A 15,195-nucleotide genomic window follows, 5' to 3' on the forward strand; every position below is an offset into this window, starting at 1 on the left:
ACCAGGTTTTCTTTCAGAAAAAGACATGGTCAGAAGCAAAGGTATCGTATGCAATGTTTCTATTCTGCGTTTATACATTTGCTTGTTTTGCATAACTAGAAAATATTTAGACTGTACTTACATTCACTCTATAATCATTGTTTCCGAAAACTAGAGATATTATCCTATAACCTGATTATAGAACATGACACATTTCCATGACTTCGACAGCAATTATTGTGGGCGGAGCTATGCAAATGTGCCGCGAACGAGACGCAATTTAGTTACGTCATCAACAGTAAATTTTGGGCGGAAGTGATCATGCCTTCTGCAAGTTCAGGCTATTACTCTTAATGAACCGATCATACATTAATAAGTTCTGCAAAATACTGAACACTATTTTCATGACTCATGTTCAGATATGACTGTTAATATAGGGAATAGTTTTTATTTCCTACGGTTACGAGTTGTTTTACAGAATGACCATTTTTTCATGAATTTAACCCGCGTCGGAGATGAGAGTGTCCTCTAGCTATCACTGTGTCCGTCTGCCTGTCCATCTGTCTGTCCATCTACATTTTCGTTTCCGGAAATTAAATTGAAATCCGAATGACCAATCATTCTAAAGTTTGACATGGATGTACAATATGATATATAGATATGCAATAACGGTTTATGTTTAGGTCACCTGACCATTTTTCATGGTGACCTATTGTAATCCGTCTTCGTCCGGCGTCGTGCGTCGTCCGTCGTTCATTAACATTTTACAATTTCGAGGTCTTCTAAAACATTGCTGGGTCAGGTGTTATGCAGCACACGTGATTAGGATTTAGATTTGTTCAAATGGAAGGGCTAAGGGTACGAAGGGTCCCGAAATGATAAAAAAAAAGGTCAATTTAAAAAGAAATCTTCTTCTCAAAAGCCAGAAGTACACAGGTTTCTTGTTTTGCATGCATGATGCCTGGGAAATGTTAATTCAAGTTTCTTCAAATCAAGTATCCGGGGCCATAGAAAGGGCCACAGTCCAAGCTTCTAATTCGTCGAAATTCAGATGCAGTCGGATTTTGTTAAAAAATGTTTTGTAGTGGTTATTGGGTACACTGCAAAATTTTGATTGTCTTGATAACCGACTGGTGGCCTCTGAATGGTGAACATTTAGATAACTATTTAGCTGAATTTTGGCATGTATGGGTATTAGGCTAACTGGATTTGGTTTGGTTTGGTTTGGTTTAGTATTGTTAAACGTTCTATTGACAGCTATGGTCATTTAAGGACGGCCTCCCCTGTGTGCAAAATGCATGCGTGTAGTGTACACGTGTATGTTTTGTGAGGCTGCGATATGGTCGTGTTTGTCTGTATGTGATAGCGCGGAACTGATGCCAACGTTAAAGTGCTACCTCACTGAAAATTACTGCCGAAGACACCCAGCAGGACACCCCAATCGGTCACATTATACTGACAACGGGCGAACCAGTCGTCCCACTCCTAAATTGCTGAGTGTCAAGCAGGAGTAGAAATTGCCATTTTTACAGACTCTGGTATGTCTCGGCCAAGGGATAGAACACGAAGCCTTCCTCACAGGGGCGAATGCTCCACTAAAGGCCAAAAGTGAGGCATTGTCAAGCAAGACATTAAAAAGAAGAGAAAAGATAAGATCCCAAATTTAGTCGCCTCTTACGATCATGCAATGGGGGCAGCAGGTTCAATTCTTACGCCCTACCTGCAGGGACAGGCGAACTTAAAGTGTTTTGGAAGAATCATTGCTATTGAAACCAAAACTTTGGGGTTAAACTCTACTTTTTGATGTCCTTTCCAAGTGGACAACTGTTAACACTAATGTAAATCCTAGTTTTTTCTTGTTCTTACTTTCGGACCACATGTTTAAGATCAATAACATTTAGATAGTAAGCATGGTCCATTGTTAACATTTTTAAATACCTATATAAGGTGATGAAATAGACTGAAATAGTAACTGATCATGATATGATAGGTTTGTATTTGATTGAGATTTGATCTTGTTATTACTTTAGGACTACTGCGTCAGCATTGGAGGCGAACTGTTGATGATGGAGTCATGGAGTGAATATCGTTATCATAGAAGATGGATTAATTTCAAAATACAAGATGACGGTACGAACCAAAATATAAATCATAAAAATCGTGTGCCACGAGTTTTCATGTACGTCTATGTCAATGAATCTCGTTCATATTTTCTTTCAGACACAAGTAAGCAAAAGCAGAATTGTCATTGAATTTTTCTTGAGATACATATCTGACTATTTTGTTGCCTCCTGTAAAGAACAATCGAGATATCCCATTACTATAGATATTCCCTCTATGAGAAGCAAATACTTCAAATCACCTTTTCATTGCTGCAAATGTCATCTGTTTACGTTCATGAAGCAGAGAACCATCACTTATAATGACCCTCCTTCACATACCATCGCTGCAAATGACGTTCAATCTACAAATTATCACTACAAATGATGTCTTCCGCACAAACCATCAATACTATAAATTACCTCTCCTTCATATACCATCACTAGTAATGTCCTCTTTTCTCACATACCATCTCTACTAATTATTTGTTCCTTCACATACCATCAATATAAATATACAATCAAAATCGTTACGGCGTCAACAAGCCATGTTCAAAAAGAACACGCCAACAAACCGAACGGTTGTTGCAGCGTGTCACTCACTGTATCTGTCTCGTCGATTGGTCGATAGAACGTTTGAGGTCGATGTCGTCCTTGATTTCAGAAGCAGTGTACAACATTGTATCTTTTTCGGAGACTTGTTGTTTGCACGCAATGTCAACTTAAGATTACGCATACACGTATATGGAAATGTAAAATTTACATTGCATGTACATGTTTCAAACCATGTGTCATGACTTGAATGTTTCGTTAAATGTATCCCTATCCACATTTTCGTGAACTATACTGGTATTTATGATTACAAGAGGGCAAAATGAAGAATATTACAAATGCTGGAAAGCTGTCCATACTGGCCGCTGCACTGAAAAAATAACAACTCATTCGCTTGAATTTTGTAACGTTTACATGCAAATGTATACGTGTTAAATATATTTGTAAATGTTTCAAGCTACATACATATATATCTATATCAATTAATTGCCATATTAGACGGTTTCGTTGAGCATATCCACATGCTATTGCGTACACAGGGACTTGACACGTTCCTGTAACCCAGAATGAAAAAAATACCTTTCATGCTGGGTCATAGGAACGTGTCGAATCCCTGTGATTGCGTATATGTATTCACAACATATACAACCATACGAAAGTGTAAGAATATGCAAAAAATGCATGATTTTTTTTTATACCGGCAGCATATATTTGCCGGTATAAGTATTTCCTGTCTTGATAAAACCTAGTTCAATTGTAATTGCAATATTTATTCAATATTGAACAAAAACTTAATAAAAACGAAAACAATTAGGTATAAACCTCCGGGGAATTATCTCCATGGATACGCTCCATCGAGAGTAACACTGCAGCTGACATTCGTGGGTACACAATGTACTATCGGCACACAGGTTATCTAACGTCACTGTACCCAAATCGGGACACTTTTTAGATAAATATCAATGTTCTTTATACAATACTATACTATCAGTTCCAAAAATGTTTGTTCATTTTTCATAAATAGATGCTATGCACTTTTCATTTTTATCACAATTTGATATTTCGGGCGCGTGATTCTATAAAAAGAACGCGAAATACCATCAGAGTTACGTAGGCCGTTGAACCGGCGTTACTATACCCTGGAAGGGCCACTTCCGGTATTTTAGCGAATATTTGGGGATAAACGATAAATATCGGCAGGAAATATGCATAGTTGAAATACGTTAGAGTCAACGAGGGTTCTGATTAAATTTCTTCTCCAAACTCTCATTAGTTTTGATAAAATAGACTTTTGAAAATGATATCCAAATAAATAGCGATGCACGGTACGTAAATCAGGAAAGACTTTTTGGTAATTATTTTTACCTTTAAATTGTTCATGTAACGATAATCAGCAGCCGATAAAGCTTTATACAGTTTAATTGTCATGAAAACTGTATACATACAAGTACTTATTTGCATTGAATGACAGTTTCTTGAGCCGATTGTACACTTACTTTTATTATAAAATAAAACGTCATCGTTTTCGTGCACATCATTGTTATTATATAATTTACAAATATATTTAAACAGGTATGTAAGTTATTTAAGTGAACGAGTTGTCGAATCTTGCACCGTTCTGTATTACTTTTCAGTGCAGCGGCCTGTATGGACAGCTTTCCAGCATGTGTAATATTCTTCCTTTCGCCCTCTTGTAATCATAAATACCATTACAGTTCACGAAAATGTGGATAGGTATACATTTTATGAAACACTCAAGTCATGACACATGGTTTGAAACATGTACATGCAATGTACATTGTACATTTCCATATACGTGTATGCGTTATCTCAAGTTGACAATGCGCACAAACAACAAGTCTCCGAAAAAGATACAATGTTGTACACTTCTTCTGAAATCAAGGACGACACTAGCCTCAAACGTTCTATCGACCAATCGACGTGCCCAAATGCAGTGAGTGACACGCTGAAACAACCATTCGGTCTGTGGGCGTGTTCTTTTTGAACATGGCTTGTTGACGCCGTAACGATTTTGATTGTACACGCCTACTTATATTACAGCTATAAATAGTGTCTTCTTCATATACAATCACTACAGATATCCTTCCGTCACTTATCATTACTTCAACTTTCCTCCTCATCATATACAATTACAAGTATTGGGCATGTTATCATAAAATCGTGAGAGCATGAATTTGCAGTCACGCCTAATTCGGTTTTTCAGTTAAAACAATCTTATTTTTTCAATGAAAGAAAAAACAAAGACAAAGAGCGTAATACTGTTGCCAATGTTTACATTTTACGTTTTGATTGTTTTACCTGAATTGAGTGAGTTACAAGAAAGCTGGTTTGAGCACAGAATCCATGCTTGAGCATTGATTTATCGGTTTGTTCATTTTTGTACAAAAACAAGTGTGTTTAATTGTCAAAAATCTAACCTAAATGTCGTTGTAAAAAGTGATAAATAACGTCGTTGTGACAGCGGACGTAGTAGAATCAAAACATGTTGAGGCTATTTGTACTACATACGTTAAACTCTGTTTATTGTTACACAGTCGGGTCGTCTACTGTAGCCGGTTATATCTGGACAGGTATACCGTATTCAGCTTCCTTGCCAGAATGGATAACCTTAACGTCAGCAGCGACAAGCAGACTTAATTTGTGTATGGGCCTGATGTATAACAAGACGGGTGAACTTGGAAGTACACTTAAAATAGATTTTTGGGAGGTCGTCAGCTGCGATATAAAGAATGGCTTTGCTTGTCAGCTAAGGTATGCTTTGCAGTTTTTCTTTTTCTACTGTTTTCACAATATAATATATATATAACATATCCAATAATGAATGATAAACAATATATTTGTAATAATTTGCATGAAAGAAAAAAAACAAAACAAAATAATAGTACTAATAATTATGATTAACGTTGAATCATTAAATTTAATTGTCTACAAGTACCATACTTCCGTATAATAATCTACAAGTACAATACTTCCGTGTAATAATCTGCCAGTACATTACTTCCGTCTTATAATCTCCAAGTACATTACTTCCGTCTTATAATATATAAGATCAATACTTCCGTCTAATATTCTACAAGTACAATACCTCCGTCTAATAATCTGCCAGTACATTACTTCCGTCTTATAATCTCCAAGTACATTACTTCCGTCTTATAATATATAAGATTAATACTTCCGTCTAATATTCTACAAGTACAATACTTCCGTCTAATAATCTGCAAGTACATTACTTCCGTCTTATAATCTGCAAGAGTAAAATACTTCCGTCTTATAATATATAAGATCAATACTTCCGTCTTATATTCTGCAAGTACAATACTTCCATATAATAATCTACTAGAACAATATTTCCGTCTAACAATCTGTATGTACAATACTTCCGTCTAATATTCTACAAGTACAATACTTCCGTTTAATAGTCTGCAAGTACCATTTTTCCGTCTAATAATTTACAAGTTCAATACTTCCTTCTAATATTTTACAAGTACAAAACTTCCGTTTAATAATCTACAAGTTCAATACTTCCGTCTTATATTTTACTAGTGCAGTACTTCCTTCAATACTTGCAGTTACATGTTTTTTGACTAAGTGTAATTTAAACATTAAAAATCTCAGATTCCTTATTGCCTATTTTATTTTACTATTTTATCAAAATCTGTAGTAAAGGTCTCATGCGAGAAACGACACTCAATATTTTGTACTAGAACGCTGTTATATGACATTAAGGCTCCAAAAGGTAAATCATTTATGCAATACAGTCGGAAAAAACCAAGAAAACCGTTTTGACCCTGTTCCCCATGTGAGCGTTTTTGCCAAACTATTCCAGATTGAAGCTTTTGGAATTTACTAACAAATACAGGCAATATTTTTATAGATTGCTAATATTTATAGCATTTAGGTTCCATAGGGGGTGATCAATTAATACAGGAAAGTCAGGTTGGACTACTTCAATTCAAAGGCTCTTCATATTTTGGACTTTTTCATATGAAAATCTCTAGGTAAAAGTTTCAGGAAGACATACTGGAAAATATTTTTTTTTGGCGATATTTGATATAAACGTTCAAAAGGACACAAACAGTTTTGAACATAAGTCTTAACATTTATCCTAATTTTACATTTTTTGTTTTTACCTTAACCTGGTTTTGAACTTTATTGTGTTATCAAGACTCCAATATTCAATTTGTATACGGAAATTAACCATACATATAACAATCAGTATTCCTAAAGGGAGGATGAGTTTGGTATTGAGACGCCTGACAGATCAAACAGTGTTGTATACCAGTCGAAATGTTCCATTTGTGTTTTCGAAATTCATTGATCAATTTTGTAGTATTCTTAGATTAGGTGAGCTTTGCTGTTTTACAACAGCTTTGGATTTCTTTTGAGTTTGTTCATCAACGTTATTGTTATAAGTAAAAATGTATCGATTATAACAAACTGTTTGTCCAATATCTATTTCAATTGGCACAGTATATGGTGGAAAAAAGTTTCTGCTTAATTATCTTCTTGAATCTTTTTTAGGGCCCCAGATCAATGGCAATAACAGCAGAGCGCCACGCAACACTCGTCTGTGTGAGGAAAGATAACTCTATTACCTACCAACATATGTACAGTATACAAATATGTACACAGTTACACAGATGTACCTGGTTATATGATGAAAGGTTTCCTAAACCTGACTTTCACAAGCATGGTTGTACTTCTTAAGACCCGACAACATTTCTTCTCTTTCGATGGAGATTGAATGGAGAATATGCAACTGTGATGAGCAGTCGCTTGGCTTGCAAATACGTGAAGGGTATAGCTATCAATATTGTAGTACTTGTATTAATGTGTGAATATTATAAAACAAAAATGCTTCTATCAATGTGTGAATTATGGTGGCATATTATCGTGTTAATGATCAGATGTGACATAGACTAGCCACCTATTTATGCAAAACAAAACGACAAGTTAACCAATCGTTCTGGAAGAAATTATCACGTGACTAAAACCTAAATTAAGGCTGAATCGATCTTAAACCAAATTATAAGCTATTATAGTACACCACGTTTTGGAAAATAATTGGTTAACCACTCGTTTTGTTTTGCATAAATAAATGGCAAGGCGATGTTACATCTGAGCATCAACACGATAAAAAGCCGAGTTACCTACTTACGTGATAATTATCGCAGCAAAATTATCTCGAAAAATGTAAAAATGTGTCGACATAATTTCAACGTTATTGCAACATATCCTTAGATGATGTTGACATCTTTAAAAAAAAATATGTCGACATAAGTAACTCGCACGATAGCAGAGATATGCCACCATAGTGAATATGGTAAAACACAGATACCTCTATGAATGTGTGATATTGAAAAACAACTCTACTTTTATCAATTTTTAATATTGTGATACAAGAATAATTCTATCAATATATGAATATTGTAAACAGTGTAAATATTGTGAAATCAAATATCAACCAAATATACTGAAACAAGTGTTTCATAATTGTAAAAAACAATTGTCCCATACATCAGTAATTTCTTATCGATTTTGATAATTAATAGATTATATGAAAAGTTTAGAAATATGATTATGTCTTTCGATTGCATTCATAATGTCATTATGTTTATCATGTTTACTTCGCCAATTTGTTCATACCTAATCAAACTGACCGAAGCATCGGTTTTAGCAACAATAGCCTTACAGGAGGGAACTAAATTAAGAGACATTATAGAAAAAAGAAATAGGGAGATTACCTGTGTCTTGTATATATAAACTTTGTATCTATATGTTTATTATGTATCATTATCTATATTTATTAACTAAATGTAACTACATTAAAAGATTGTAGGACAAAATACCCATGTTTTCCATTTGTTTATGCAACAATACATGTGTTGATTTTTAATTTATAAAAAGTCTGGAATCATTTTTATACGATACATATGACTGATTTACAAGGGATATACGTTGAATATTAATATATAAAAAGATGAGGAAACATTTTTATAAAACAATAAATGTAGATGATGCAAAAGAGACATGCGTTGAGTATTCAAAATATGAAAAGGGGAGGATTGTTTTAATGCAACAATACATGATTTGATTAATCTGCGGTATGCGTTGAGAATAAATATATGAGAAGATAAGCATGTATTTTCATACAATACATGTGATATAAAGGTGAGGATTTATTGTTATACAACAATACATGTGAATGATTTACAATATATATGCGTCGACCATTAAAATATATATAGGCTAGGCTCTTATACAACAAAACACATCAATAATTACAAAGGGGGAGCATTGGTGTGCAGAAAGGCATTCAAATATACACAAAAAGAATCGAAGCCCTGATATTTATTTTAAATAAATAATCTCAAACAACGTGGATGCTTTGGCGATATAAAAGTAAATTAAAACATATTAATGCCATAATAGATTTACTCAGTCAAGCAGCCAGTGAAGTAAACAAAGAAAAGACAGATACAGAATAACACTGTGAAATATTTTGACTTGGTTTCATTATGTCGACATTGCATTAGAAATTGGTTACACATATGGATCACGTGGTCCCTCCTTCCGAAATTTGTCGAGTTTAATGTCACATTTTTGTTTTGTTTGGTACTTCATCAGTTTCTTTTGTCGTATTGGTCACCGAATTTGTGATAAAAGTATGTTGACGTTAATGTTTAATTATTAATTTAATTATTTAACATAATTTACGTTTAAAGTTCCATTCAGTCTAACGAATAGTGAATATATAAAAAGGTGCGAAATAATTTCGAAAAAAAGTCCATTACACATGGATTATTCAAAAGGAACATGCGTTGATTATTCAAAATATAAGAAGGTGAGTAATTGTTTAATGAAACAATACATATAATCGATTAGCATACGGTATGCCTTGAGAATTAAAAAAATAGAATGTGAGGATTTATTTCTGTACAGCAATACATGAGAATGATTTACAAGGGACATGCGGAAGCGTTATGAACAGGTTATAAGGACATTTGGAGGGTAGCGATTGTTCGTTCTGGTTAGCTTAACGATATCTAAACAACAAACTTTAATCCATGATATTTTCGGAAAGTTTGAAATTCGAACAATAGATTGACGATAGCGATATCTTAGCTAGTTGTAACACCCTGGGACTTGTACTCTTGTTGACCATCAACCAGCTGTGTATAACTTCACCTTGTGTGTAGGCTATGCGGTCTAATAATCTACAGTGTATCTAGGTGTTGAAGCTATTATTTCTTTTATCCTTTTGTGTTGACGCTGTGATAAATTATGAGATTTGATTACTAGGCCATTGAAACAGGTTTACACACTATCTGTTAAAGGTACTGATTCGGCTTTCCTAATCCGTTGTTCCATTCACCACGGTGTAAGTGGAGTGTTTACATGCAGTTGATTGCTATACATTTGTACATACACTAAACAAAATAGTTTTATGTAAGAGAACAGCTACAGACAGTCGTACCAATACTCAATGTCTGTTAAGCTCTGGAAGGGTACGCGTCATGTGCTGTGTACTTTGATATAATGTCGCGAGTGTTCACCGTACAGCAGATAACCACACATATTCTATGACAGGACTACGGTATGACACCACTGTAAATCTATTTTTAGGTGTAGTATAACCGGGTAGAATTCCAAGTCTTCATAATGTTTGTAGAATTACTTCCTGGATTTCTGTAACTGTTCAGTGTTTCAAGATACAGAAGATGTATGTGGTTGAGGATTAAGGTGAAATATGCTACATTGCCATATGTTCTGTTGTATTCTAAACATGTTATACTGTATTACGTGTATTTGGGCAATGAGTACAGTAATACTTACGTATGTGTGTGTATGTGTGTTTGGTCAATTGATATATCATTTGAACAGTTAAACCAAACGTTTGTTTCACATTTAATTACAAAAAATAATACTCTGCGCAGCATACATCATCAGTAATGCATGGGCTAAGTATTCCTACGTACGTACAAACAACAGATTGATTTAATATTACATTTTATTAAGTATATTTTTATATATCGTGAAAACTCTTACGTCACATTACGTAAACATATATGAATGCTTAGTCACCAGACATTAAATAAGTCAGCCGGGTTAAAAACAAACATGTATTTGTACTTCTTAGTAAGTGTGACTATAACAGATATGGTTTTGTAGTTAACTAAGTCACGCGTATTCTGTCTATACAAACGTAAATATTAAGCTTTGAATAATATGTCTACACATATAATTACACAGCTATACCAAATAAAATAATGACAGTAACGGAGTAAAAAAAGCATAGCTTTATGGTAATATAACAAAACATCTTGTTCCAGCACTGTCATACACACTGGAATAAATAAATCAATATAAAAGTGAAATATTAATACATAACTGATATTTATGGTTACGTCTTCATTGACAATCAGGAAGTGATTGTGCATACAAACAGAAGGTCATACGCATGCGTAATGCTAAAAACGTCATTCCAGTATTGTAGTGAACTGAATAATGATCCTACGCACTGTAGCGTTTTAAGTTCAAGGTGTTAAACAATTGCATTGTTGCACATGGATTAAATTCGCAGTGTCTGAATGAGGCCAAAACGAAGGAAACGCGTATTTCTTATCCCCCTACCGACCCGGCAAATAGCCTCCCTACCTGAAAAAAATCAAAAGCCAAAATTAAGAAATAGCTTTTAAATATATCCATTTAGTAGAATCCACAAACTTGAAGCATTGAAGTGTATTCAAAGAAATTCCTTAATAATTTGAAACGTTTAGAGTCGAATTTTATTACAAATTAAATACACCTTATCAATAACTATTTTATGTTGTTAATGATAAAACAACATCTTTTGAATACCTACCTACCTGCACTAAAAATCGTATGGAAGATGAAACACACCTATACTTGTATTTGGCCTTACTCACGTTCAATAATATATGTATATTGAACGTTATAACTGACTGGTGAACACTATAGGTATGACGTATGTTAATACTTGTATAGGATGATATAGTAATGGTGAACATAATGTTAATATCATCATTATAAGCAGTAGTACATGTAGTAGGAGTAACGGTAGAAGTTAGCAGTAGTTACAATACCAGCATAACTGTCGTGGTGGTGGTATGTTTTGCCAAAGTAAGTGGTCAGTGTAGTTAATGTTATCCCTTTACGTTTGTGCCGTTGTATATTTTGTGTGTGGGGTGTTGTATATATGTGATGTGTTAATGTTGCCGCTGTGTAAAAGGTATCGTGTATTTTTTTTATTAAGTATTGCAATGTGGTGGTAATTTTCCCTCGTGTTTCGACTGTGTTGTGTATTTTGTTACTGAGTATTGACGATGTGGTAATCATGCCCCTGTGTGGACAGTGTTGTGTATTTTTTTAGTGAGTTTTGACGGTGTGGTAACTATGCCCCTGTGTGGATGGTATTGTATATTTTGTTAATGAGTATTGACGGTGTGGTAATAATGCCGCTCTGTGGACGGTGTTGTGTATTTTGTTAATGATAATTGATGGTGTGGCTATTATGCCCCTGTGTGGACGGTGTTGTGTATTTTGTTAGAGAATATTGACGGTGTTGTAATTATGCACCTGTGTGGACGGTGTTGTGTATTTTATTAGAGAGTATTGACGGTGTGGTAATAATGCCCCTGTGTGGATGGTATTGTGTATTTTGTTAAGGAGTTTTGATGGTGTAGTAATTATGCCCCTGCATTTACGATGTTGTGTATTTTGTTATGAAGGGTTATTGAGGGTTGATAATTTTGTCATTGAGTGTTAACGGTGTGGTTAGTTTGTAATTGAGTATTCAGGGTTTGGTAATTCTGTCATTAAATATCCACGGTGTGGTGTAAGTTTGTCATTGATAATTGACTTTGTTGGTGTAATTTTATCGTTGAGAATTGGCTTTGTTGTGTAATATTGATATTGCAGTATGAAAGAGGGGTGATTTTGCATATGGGTTTTGAGGGGCTGGTACTTTTGCCATTGAGTATTGACGGTATGGTTATTTTTGCATTGAGTTGTGACAGTGTGGTAATTTATCACTAATTATTTGGCAAGATAGATATAATAACATTAAATTGTATCTGTAATTTGTTTTAAGTTTAAAAAATAAATTAGAATTTGTATATGTATACTTAGTCATGGTTCCAGAGATATAGGGATTTATCTTTATATTTAGTCATGAAGTCAAGAAAATAATATTTGTTTATATTTTAAGCTATGGTTCCAGAGAAAAAAAAATGTAAATATATGTTCATATAAAGAACATAAATAAATCTGTCCTATCTACCGCTAGGCCATTCTGCCTTCTTCAGGCGGGTGTATATATATTTGGTAATGGTCGAAGAGAACAGAAATGTCTATACCTTCAGTCCTTGTGCAAGAGATATTTTTGTTTTTAATATTTAAGGTCATGGTGCCAGTCATAAAAATAATTGTATATGTATTTAGACATTGTTCTAGAAACATAAGTATTGGTAAATGTATTCAGTCATTATGCTAGAAACAATAATAACTGTACATGTATTTAGTCATTATGCCAGAAACAACAATATTTGTATATGCATTTAGTCATGGTGCCAGAGACGATAAGATAATTTCGAATTTACAAAATTGCAATTCGAACGTAAAGTAAATATAACTAAGGCAAAGTATCAGTGAAACAGAATAATCGGTCATACTAACACGTAATAACATTAGGCTTGAATTTTAAAATTGCAGATTGATTATGGAGAGATGTACGGGATTTTCCCATATTTGCGGAGAAAATGTCCGTATTTTTGAAGGGGGATATGAAGCATCCCCGGATCAGCGATACTCTGGGGTCATTTTTTCAGTGACCAACCTTTACGTCCTTCTGATCCTAAGCTTCGGCTACAACTAGATGGTAGTAGCCATGTTGATATCGGTGTCACCCAAACTGACCCCAACTCGTTCCGTGGCCCAGAACAAGTGCGGCAACTGTATCTAAGCGACAGGTGTAACATCATCAAAAACATCAGAGTTCATAAGAAGACGTGTAAGGCGTTTGTTCAAAACCTTGGCAACAAGGTTGTTTCTACTTACGGTGACAAGACTTTTGGAGTGTCCATTGATTCCAAGCAGGATGTATGGCTCGTTGTTTGTATCAAACTTGGGAATGCCATAGTCAACATCGGTAAGTACATCTAAACATTTCTTATTGTGGTACTAACAATGAATACACAATTGAACATATTAATTATGTAATAAATCACCGAAATAAGTAAAATGAGGAAATATCTATGAAAATGCTATGAAGACTTTCTAACTATTTCAAAATCAATTACAGATACACAATAAGTCACAATGTTTTATATCATTAATGATATACAACATATAAAGTCAAAGGCAAAAGGCTTTTCCAAGTTTTGTGATTTATTGATCTCATGTATTTCAACATTTTTGTGTACGAGTCCTAGAAGGAGGAAACTACAATATGTTACAGTGGAATGTATTTTTTTTTTCATTTTTGGCAAAAAGTATGTTACCAAATGTTAAAGGTGAAATCAACTGCGTGCGTGCGTGCGTGAGTGTGTGTCTCTGTGTGTGTGTGTATGTGTGTGTGTGTGTGTGGTTCATTATAAGTCTGTTGCAATGCTACCAAGACAAAAATAAACAGATTTAATTAAAAGTTCTATTTTGCTTTTGATAACATATTTAATATAAAAAAAATATCTCCGAAGCTTAATTACCTACACTAATTTGGTAAGATAAAAAAGTGGCATGGTCATTCGATTTTGCTGTATAAAATATTATACTTTGAAAACCAGGTAAAAGGCTATATGGTTATATGTCAGTATAGTCAAATGATAATTTAGAAGAAAAACCTCTTTGATGATGTATTATATTGTTTAAACGACTCTACACAATTCTGTAAAATATGCAGAAACGCATAATATATATAAAAAACAACAATGGGTGAGGAAAATACCTCTGGTCCATGTCTGTACTTAGATAATGTTTATTCCTTCTTAACGAAATAGACGTAACGTTATATTGTTAGCCTTGTAATTTGCCGCGGTTATCATTTATTTAAGTTTTCAGCTTACTCTTTTTCTTGAAGCCTTTCACTGTAACATAACTCATTGTTGTTTTAGCTATCTTTTATAGATCAACCTTCTAAGTTCCATGAAGTCACTGGTGAACATGTTGAATTTGAGGGAACAAACAAACACACAGCCAAACTGAAAGTGTCCAATCCGACTGCCATCATGTGTTTGATAGGCAGAGACAGAGACATCACTCCTGCCTTTAGGTACTACTATGCACGGTTCTAATGATATGTTGAGTGAGATCAACAGCAAGATGGACCATTTGGAAAAAACTATTTCCCAGTTGAAGAATGTCGAGAAAAAACAACACGACAAAATGTATGCAGGTTACAAAGCATTGAAGGAAATCGTAGTGGGAATAACCAAGCAAAACACTGCCTCCGATATTGTCAGTATGGCGTCGATCATTCAAGCAAACTATACCGAACTTTTAAGGGATCTAAAACCTCGTGAGCTCA

The 15,195-nt window shown here is 34.2% G+C and overlaps 2 long non-coding RNA genes across 2 annotated transcripts in view; one reads left to right on the forward strand and one right to left on the reverse strand.

Annotated features, from left to right (window-relative positions):
- LOC110448753 overlaps positions 1-15,195 on the reverse strand; it is a 62,383-nt gene that overhangs the window by 38,410 nt on the left and 8,778 nt on the right. The gene's annotated exons all lie outside the window — the stretch shown is intronic.
- On the forward strand, positions 10,324-15,192 carry LOC110448755. The gene is made up of 3 exons (XR_002462771.1): positions 10,324-10,394; positions 13,386-13,821; positions 14,796-15,192. It is a non-coding gene; the product is annotated as an uncharacterized LOC110448755 (long non-coding RNA).

This window comes from Mizuhopecten yessoensis, unplaced genomic scaffold (assembly GCF_002113885.1).
Source record: "Mizuhopecten yessoensis strain PY_sf001 unplaced genomic scaffold, ASM211388v2 scaffold4245, whole genome shotgun sequence".
In the NCBI taxonomy this organism is placed as follows: Eukaryota; Metazoa; Mollusca; class Bivalvia; order Pectinida; family Pectinidae; genus Mizuhopecten; species Mizuhopecten yessoensis.